The sequence below is a fragment of the Populus alba genome, chromosome 4 (assembly GCF_005239225.2).
Source record: "Populus alba chromosome 4, ASM523922v2, whole genome shotgun sequence".
In the NCBI taxonomy this organism is placed as follows: Eukaryota; Viridiplantae; Streptophyta; class Magnoliopsida; order Malpighiales; family Salicaceae; genus Populus; species Populus alba.
Window position 1 is genome coordinate 2,396,489 of NC_133287.1, and position 9,125 is coordinate 2,405,613.

At 36.4% G+C, this 9,125-nt stretch overlaps 1 pseudogene; it reads left to right on the forward strand.

Annotated features, from left to right (window-relative positions):
* Nucleotides 1-3,047: 3,047 nt before the first annotated feature.
* LOC118042828 (G-type lectin S-receptor-like serine/threonine-protein kinase At1g11410) lies at nt 3,048-8,383 on the forward strand (annotated as a pseudogene).
* Nucleotides 8,384-9,125: the final 742 nt, after the last annotated feature.

The following is a 9,125-nucleotide window of genomic DNA, read 5'->3' on the forward strand; positions in this document are numbered from 1 at the left end:
GAGTGCAAGAACAATTGATTTTTAAGTCAATTTGGGTTTTAATTAAAAGAAATTTAAGTTCTGGGGCCAAAATATATTTTTTAGGAATTTATTAGGTCCAATCAGGGGCTTAATTGCATAAATATTGAAGTTTAATGGCCAATTAGAGACTTAATTGAGAAAATCCGAAACCAGGGACCAATTTGGAAAAGGCTCGTAAATAGGGGTGTTGTATTGTATTGATCCGGGGTCAAATTGAAGAAATTGAAAACTTGATGATTAATTTGAAAAATGGCGCAGGGAAATTAGGCGACACGTCGCCTGTTACTGTTCACTTTCTTCCTCGAAAAGCTGCCCGAGTGGCTGCTTTCCAGGCGCGTTTTCCGGCTCGTCTGGCCTCCAAATCCGACAAACCATGCACCAAAATGTCCACCTGAAACCCCTTTATCCCGGGAAAGGGTCCGATCGGGTCGAAAAATTTAGAAACGGGTCCGTTTATTGGCTCGAAGTGGCCACCTCGGGCAGTCTGCAGCCTTGGATTGCCAAATTCGGCAGTTCAAGGTACACACTTTGAACCAGTGGCTTGGATTCTTCGGGTCGAATCAATGGCTGAAAATTTTTCCCAATGTAGAAAATGTTTCCCTCTTGCATCTATGTTGAAGACCTGAGCGAGGAGAAAACAAAACACAAAGTCGGACGAAAACCAGCCATTACTGCCCAGTTTTTCTGCAACCAGCCTCTTCTTCTCTTTCCCTCTCCGCCGTTGGCCCTCATCCACCGCCACCATCATCACTCGTCTTCTCACCGTCATATCCACCTCCAGCAGCCATCAAAGCGTCACACACGGTGGTCTCATCATCTCTCTCTCTCCTCTGTAAATTTTTCTCCCCTGTCACCGAGGCTCCAGCAGCAGCAGTAGCCGCAGCAACCACCATGACCAGCAGTTTCTGCCTTTTCCGAAGACCTACAGGACAACAACTCTCTCTTCAGCTGCTCCAACAGTTACAACCGTGAGCCTTCCTTCACCTCTGCAGTACCTGTTTCGTTCTTCTTCCAGCCGGGACCAGTGCACGCCGCCAGCCTCGTCGCCTTCAGCCACGCCGGCCTCCATCGCATCACCACCAGAAACCGCCTCCTCCACGCCAGGTAAAGTCTTCTTCCCCCCCCTTGCACCTGTTAGTTGAAGAAGCTTCCCTCCTGCATGCATAATTGTGTTGCATGCAGGAGAAGGGGAGGGGAAAATTAATTCCCCTCCCGACCGTTTTATGCTGCGCCAGACCGTTTCTGGCCCAGTCATGCATACTGGGCCAGGTCTGGCCCAGTCAGAGATGAAAGCTTGATTGGGCCGAGATCGGCCCAATACCCTCCTGGGCCGAGATCGGCCCAATCCCAATTCCTGAGGGGCTGGGTTTGGCCCATTCAGTTGGGCCAGGCCAGCCCACATAATATATATTATATTATATTATGTATTATGATAGATTTTATATATATATATATATATATATATATATATATATATATATATATATATATGTTTTTTTTTTTCTTTAAATAAAAAATATTTTTGAAAAATCTTTGAAAAATATTGTTGATTTTCTTGCATTTTTGTCAAAATGGCTTAATAATGGTTTGTATTTCTATACTGTAGAGATATAAATTCATTATTAAAATACCCGGTTTTCATCAAAACATCAAAGATTTCAAAAATAAAAAATGTTTTTACTTTCAAAAAAATTTCCAAAAGTCCTTAAAAAATATTGTTGATTTTTTCCTGCATTTTTTTATTAAGGTGGATTAATATTGGGTTGTATTTTTATACCGTAAGGATACAAACCCAGTATTAAAATACCCGGTTTTCGTCAAAGCATCAAAGGTTTTCAAAATAAAAAATGTTTTTGCTTTCAAAAAAATTCCAAAAGTCCTTAAAAATATTGTTGACTTTTTCTTGCATATTTTTATTAAGGTGGATTAATATTGATTTGTATTTTTATACTGTAAGAATACAAACTCAGTATTAAAATACCCGATTTTCGTCAAAGCATAAAAAAAAATAATATTTTCCAAAAAAATTGTTTTTTGTTTTAAAATAAGGCCTAGTCTCTCCAATATATATATATATATATATTATAACATCATATTTTCACACAACAAAGGAAATTTTCAAAACAATATATGTATTAGCATGCATTTTGGCTTTAATAACCAGTTTATTCAAGCCATGAGAACTAGGCCAATATTTCAAAAATTCTAAAAAAATCTTTTTTTTTTCTTTTAGTATTTGGGATTACGAATTTATACGTAAAACGTATTCCTAAATATTATTAATAAAATTTTGGTATAGACGTTAGAACGGTTAGAATTTTACCCGTTAAGATAAAGACCTTCTTACCGAGGAGGATTTTTCTTGAACCATAGACAGACCAACAACTAGAAGTACAGTAACACTTTAGTTTTTTATCAGACAATAAAACAATGCAGCTTCCCTTAGGTAGGGCGTATTTGGGGTGCTAATACCTTTCCTTTACGCAACCAGTCCCCGTACCCGATCTCTGAGACCAGTTAGGGTTCCTAGTGACCAAAATACTAGGTGGCGACTCCAAAGAACCAAATCAATAAAACAAAAAAAATCGCCAGTCGAACCCGCAATTGGATAAATGGATTTTTTTTAGGGTGCGACAATCTTAAATAATATTGATTGTGAAACCCTTGACCAAGATAGAATGAGTTTTGAAAAAAATTTCAGAATTTTACTCAAAAAATTAATGACTATAATGTTGAGAACTAACATGATTTAACAAAGCAGAATAATTCATGTTATAATGTCTAAATCGAAACATTTATGATAAATTAATGAATAATAATTAAACTGGAAAATTACTCACTAAAAAGTTAAGTCGAACCACTTATAAATTTTTTTTAACATTTGATGGATCATTATAGGTTACTAAACATTATACTTGATCTTCAAATATAAATCAATCAATTTTTGAATTGATAATAAATTAAATTATATAATTTAATTACTCTTGTTTTGTTTTGGTCCGCACCTGCTGACCAGTGTGACAATTATGGACGATATGGAGGCTTATGGTAAGTATGATCCCTATGATGCTTATAACTTTGAGTGTACATGCCTCCCTGGCCCCAGCCCAAATCAATTAGTGATTGGTACCTCAGAGATGGGTCAGGTGGATGCAACAATGGTGCAGGGTTCGTCAAGGTGGAAAACGTGAAGGTACGCAAGTTCAGTTGTGACAAGTAAGAGTGGGTGCTTCTCATGGTATGGCAATTTGCTTGATACAAGAGTGTTCGCTGAGGGAGGACAGGATTTATATGTCCGTGTGGATGCGTTGGAGTTAGGTACCTTCAAATCTTATTGTCATTATATATCTTTGCTGCATTTTTCAACAACAGCTTAATCTTCAATACGTCTTAGATAGAGGATTTTCAGAACAAAAAATATAGACATCTGAAATAAAAATTACGGGTACAAGTACAACGGAAGTACCAGGGACATTTCTAATATGGCTAAACCTCCCCTGCACTCTCCTACTATCTTTCTTCAATATGCACCCTTACTGATAATCCTGATGATTTGGTATCGAGCTAACGTGGATTTCTTTCTTTCTCCAGCTCAATATGACAAGAAGTCTAGAGGTTTTCTTGCAAAAAAAGGGATGTTAGCCGGCTTGGTAATCTCTATAGCTGCTGCGGTTTTCTTTGTCATTATGTTCTTATTCTGGTTGATAAAAAGGAAGAAGACGGGTAAGAGATTATTTTTTCAACTTTGTTACCAATATAAGTGGCACCAAATTAGTTGAACTAAAGAATTCCAACTTTAAGTCTATGCATATAGGAGATGATAGTCTGCAAAATGCAGTGTGTAATCAACATTAGCACTTGTTAGTACTTTTAAAAGCTGATTATTGAGTTCTTTCAACGATAAACACAGCTAAGGGCAGACAACTCAAATTTCCCTTCAATATCCCTACAAGCCTCAATGGCTCTCTAAGTGGAAAGGAAGTTGGTGGAAGTAGAACAAGTGAATACGTACCAGTCTTCGACATAGATATCATATTAGAAGCCACAGAGAGTCGAATTTCTCCAACAAGCTTGGATATGGTGGTTTTGGCTGAGTTTACAAGGTACCTTTCCTTGGACATGAAATTATTTCAGAATTCTATTTACTTGTATCAAATGTTAACATGCATTAAATAACATTTTAATGTTGCATGATTAGACCATGATACTGGAAAATCGCAGAGGCTGGTGCCAAAGAAATTCTAACCAGGGAAGATGATGGAAATGGATGGAATTATGGATAGATGATGGAAATGGAAAGGTGGAGATGGATAGATGTAGGACAGATGATGTTCAATCCTTTAGAGATACAGAAATCACCACTCTAAAGTGAATGAAACAAAGATTAAACTCACAATTGTCAATAATACAGTCACGCCCAAAAAGATTAGAGTTTAGGATAGCTCACCACTCCGTGAATTGATTTTAAAAGTATACTGGTCCATTTAGCTACTATTTAAATAGTTCTCTTTACAGTTTAGCTGTAATTTTAGAGTCTTTCTCTACGGTTTAGGATTATATTTTTTAAAGTTTAAGAAACCTTAACTTTCTATCTTTGCTACACACTAAATCAGTAGGTTTGGCTGAAAAGATAAAGGGTACAGGTTTTTCAAGTTGCAGGCCCCTCTATATAGCTTATGTTGCTGTTTTTATTGATAATAAGGCTGATGACATTTAAGAGAGTTGGAGGGAAGATTGTCAAGGCTTCATTGAATGTTTATTGACAAAAACAGGGGCGGCATTGCATGCTGTTAAATATCGTAGAAAGATCACGGTTCTGTTGACAGCATGCACACTTGTCAGTAAAACAACCATTACTCTTGCTAGAAAGCTCCGAATCTTTCACTGTTTGATGTGTTTTAAACTAGACACGTATATCTTTCTAGGGATACATGGCTTGCTCAGTATTTCTGTAAGACCCAAACTTTTGGGCCAAATCAAAGCCCAAGCCCAAGTCAGCTCAAACCTAACCTAAATTAACCTAGGTATATAAGGAAAAGTTGCAAGAGAATTATTATTCTCTCTTCTAAGTCTTGTGGCCGTCCTGACCCTTTGTTCATCAAACCAAGGATTTCAGTTTTTGATATTGAGTTTTGAGTTTAAGAAAAGTGGAAGTAGCAAGTAAATGATTCTCTCTCATGTTACTTTTAATTATGATTTGTTATGGAAGGGGGGAGAGAGAGAGAGAGAGAGAGAGAGAGAGATTAGGGTTTATAAGGCTTAAAAGTTTATATTGTTACGATTAATTTATGATTATTAAGAGTTTAATGTTAGGTGATTAATTAGTATGTTGTTGAAAATAAAGATTTATGAGTTGATTTGTTTAAATTTATATTTATGGGTTAAGAAATTCAATTTTACCTTGCTGTAAAATTTGGACAGAATCGTCTTGAGGTTGAAGATGACCAAATTTTGTTTTGTCCTTAATTTATGAGAATTATAGTTTAGTCCCTATACTTTGGGAAAATTATAATTTGACCCCTAAATGTATTTTGAGATTCTGGATAGTGTTATTATGAGATTAAGGATGATGAATCTCAGTTTGATAATTGATTTGGAATATTTTCAATTTGGTCCCTTAATTTTGGGAATTTACATTTTAGTCCTGAACTTTATGAAAATTTCAATTTGGTCCCTGGTACGTTCTAGACAGAATTTAGGATGGTTTACGGGTGAAAATTCAGTATGGTTATGTATTTCCAGACTGGTCCTCCAATTTTGGTAAAATTATGTTTTGGTCCTTGTTTTGGAAAATTGTTGTTTTAGTCCATAAACTTAGGAAACTAATCCTGGTTTTACTTTATGCATTGGGATCTTTTGTTTGATTTTTTTTTAGTATATTTCATATATTGTTGGAGGTTCTCCTAACAATCCTCAATAAGATTTTTGGGTCTTTCATCTGACATTCTTTTTAGTTCTATATTTTTCGGGTGAGTGGAATAATATTTAATATGCATATAATATAAATAAATATGTATATTGATTATACAATGAGTACAACTAGTTAATTTCTTGAATATTTATATATTTTGCTTTATCTTTCAAGTACTCATTTATTCTTGAATTTGCAATCGCAATCTGTCGAACTAAGTTCTATTTGATATGATATACGTTTCTTTGATGATTTTGTAAATATCTATTATGCCTTGATACAGGACTTGTTAGTAACTCCATGCTAACGGAAAGTATTTAGCCTATGTGCACATAGTATTCTATATACCTAGCTAGTGAGAGAGGCATATCAGCCTGTGGCGACTGATCATCCCAAAGTGGTCACCTTCGGGTGTCATCTGATCTCTAACATGTATTCCACTACGTTATAATAAAATGTTTAGTATGTATATGTATATCAAGATAAATCATCTTGCAAACTATTAATATCTAAAATGTATATTAAATATTATTCCTTCACTGAATTTGTTGAACTCACCCCTCATTCTTAATATTATTTCAGGTTCTTAGTTCTGATAGCAGTTGGACTTTGTTGAGTGTTTCCGCTTCTTTAATTTTGATCGGTATGCCTTGCTTGTTTTGCGAGGCTTTCCTTTTAGTTTTTGATTCAATATCTTAGACGCTCCACTATTACCTTGTTTTTAATTAAGTTTGGATTTTGACAATGTAATGAGTATTATGGATTATTGTTTTTGTTTTAATTACTAATGAGGAGTTTTAAACTATCTTTTGGTTTTATCAATTTTGAATAATATAATATTTTTGAAGATTATAAAATGATGCGTATTTTTGAATAAATTGTTCTTTTGATATGTTTCTTCTGAGGCTTAGCGTGGGTGAAGTGTCCTTTCGATACCGCTCCTACATTGCCGATCATGGACTCGGGATTCGGGTCGTGACAATTTCTCTTTGTGTTGATGCAGTTATACGTTTGAATTTGAAACTGAAATCTGGCCCTGCCGCGAGCATTTTTGGCTTTGTTGATTTCTTTGGGTTAAGATCAGGCTCTTTTAGGCTTTGTTCAAAATCATCTAGTCCAAATTTATTAGTGGATGTAAATATTGGATTTACTAGGAATTCTCCAGCATCAGACCAACTTTGGCAGAATGTGATTAGCTTAAGTTGTGTATTAACTTGTTGAGTTTAAACATGGAATGCAATTTCAGGGCAAGCTAGGCAATGGACAGGAAATTGCAGTTAAGAGATTATCTAAAACTTCAGGGCAAGGGATGAAGGAGTTTATGAATGAAGTAAGGTTGATATCTAAACTCCAGCACAGAAATCTTGTCAAGCTTTTTGGTTGTTGCATTCATGAAGAGGAAAAGATGCTGATATATATATGAATATTTACCAAACAAAAGCTTGGATTTTTTCGTCTTTGGTATGGCTCTCTTCATCCATTTTTTGTGTCTGTGTTCAAAGGGAAGAGTCCCCTGATTATGCAGCTTCACTTTGATCAAATTAAAACAAATGATTTCGGGGCAAACCTTTAATGTTTAAGTGCAGACGAGAACAAAAAGGGTGCTATTGGATTGGAGAAAGCGTTTTTGAAATTGTTTTCCGGGATTGCTCGAGGGGTTTTATACCTTCATCAAGATTCAAGACTAAAAATTATCCACAGGGATCTCAAAGCCAGCAATATTCTACTAGATGCTGCAATGAACCCAAAAATTTCAGATGTCGGTATGGCAAGAATGTTTACGGAAGACCAAGTCCAAGGAAAAACTACTCGTGTGGTCGGAACATAGTAAGTCACCTGATTCTTTCCTCTCTCCAGTGATCCATCATGATCAAATACCAACAAGCTTCATCTTTTATGATTGTAGCGGCTACATGTCACCTGAGTACGCAATTCACGGACAGTATTCGATAAAGTCAGATGTCTTCAGCTATGGTGTCTTAACACTGGAGATCATAAGTGGCAGGAAAAATAGCGGCTACGGTGAGAAAGAACCCTGGCTGAATCTTATCGGACATGTAAGTGGATCGATAAATTTCTTGATAATATCTTAGGTGATTGTCTTCCTCTTAGATTCTTTTCTCGATTATCTTCTTACTTGTTTCAGGTATGGGACTTATGGAGAGAAGAAAAGGCATTAGACATAGTTGATCCAATGCTGGAACAGTCATGCCTCCTCATGAAGTTCTGAGATGCATTCAGATTGGGTTACTGTGTGTGCAAGAATTTCCAGATGATCTACCTACAATGTTAGAAGTTGTGTTCATGTTAGGTAATGAGATAACTCTTCCTTCTCCTACGAAGCCAGCATTTGTTTTACGAACACGCAGTGGACAATACTTGCCAGCAATGTCTAGAATTGCAGCTTGTTCTGTAAATGAAGTTACAGTTACTATGGTGGCAGCTCGCTGAAATCCCAGTCTCTTGTAATAAATTCTCTCTAACAGGCATTACATAGAAGAAAAAAAATGTTGTCCTGACAATCTAGTTTTCAGAGAGCATTTTTTAAGGTTACCTCACCTGCTAAAATGATTTTCTACTTAGGATAGAAAACTAAATAATTCGATTTATTAAATTTATTAGCAACTAGCACTCCCACAATAAAACAAACTCCATTGAAATGCTTAAGGGGCTGTCCACTCATTATTGCAAACTAGTTTCATGAGCATTTCTTTACAACTCTTCATACAAAAGCAGTGAAGAGTGTCAGCCAAGCACCACCGTCACTGTCGGCGCTTGGCTTCATGCGCCGTCATCGATTGAAGAGCAAAGATTGGTGGATCTGAAGCCACTCTTTAACCTCTTCGTTTCCCTGCCGGCACTCACCGCTACCTGCAAGACAAAGAAATCAACACTAGACAGTAGTTTTTATTTATTTTTATTTTTTTAGATCTACCTCTCTCTCTCTCTCTCTCTCTCTCTCTACTGTAATTTCTTCTTCGCTCTTCTGATTGTTATTGTGGTGTTGTTGTGGATCTGCCGTGAAGAGTGCCTTGTGTTGTGGTTTAGGAGAAGGCATTGGGAGACTACGATGGAAGAAACTAAGAGAGAGAGGGGTTCTGGTTTGGCTTTCTGAAGATGATGAGGGGGTGCTGTTCATGGTTTGATATCACTGGTTTTGTTATGGTGGAGATGGTTGAGTCTGAGAAGGGAA